Source organism: Cololabis saira, chromosome 3 (assembly GCF_033807715.1).
Source record: "Cololabis saira isolate AMF1-May2022 chromosome 3, fColSai1.1, whole genome shotgun sequence".
In the NCBI taxonomy this organism is placed as follows: Eukaryota; Metazoa; Chordata; class Actinopteri; order Beloniformes; family Belonidae; genus Cololabis; species Cololabis saira.
Window position 1 is genome coordinate 53,730,944 of NC_084589.1, and position 220 is coordinate 53,731,163.

The following is a 220-nucleotide window of genomic DNA, read 5'->3' on the forward strand; positions in this document are numbered from 1 at the left end:
GAAATAATAAGAAAGTTGAGTAACCTCTGAGAAGCCTATCTGAATTTCTGTCTTTGAGAGATATTATTTTGTAATATAACTGAATATTCTATCCACATATAAACTTTAAATATATTAAAATTATAAGGAATCTTTGAGTAAACTGCGAGTATCATTTAAGTAGGCTATGTCGTGGCCGGGCCGGGTGTCCCACCCTACCGGAACCGTTTAGAGACCAACT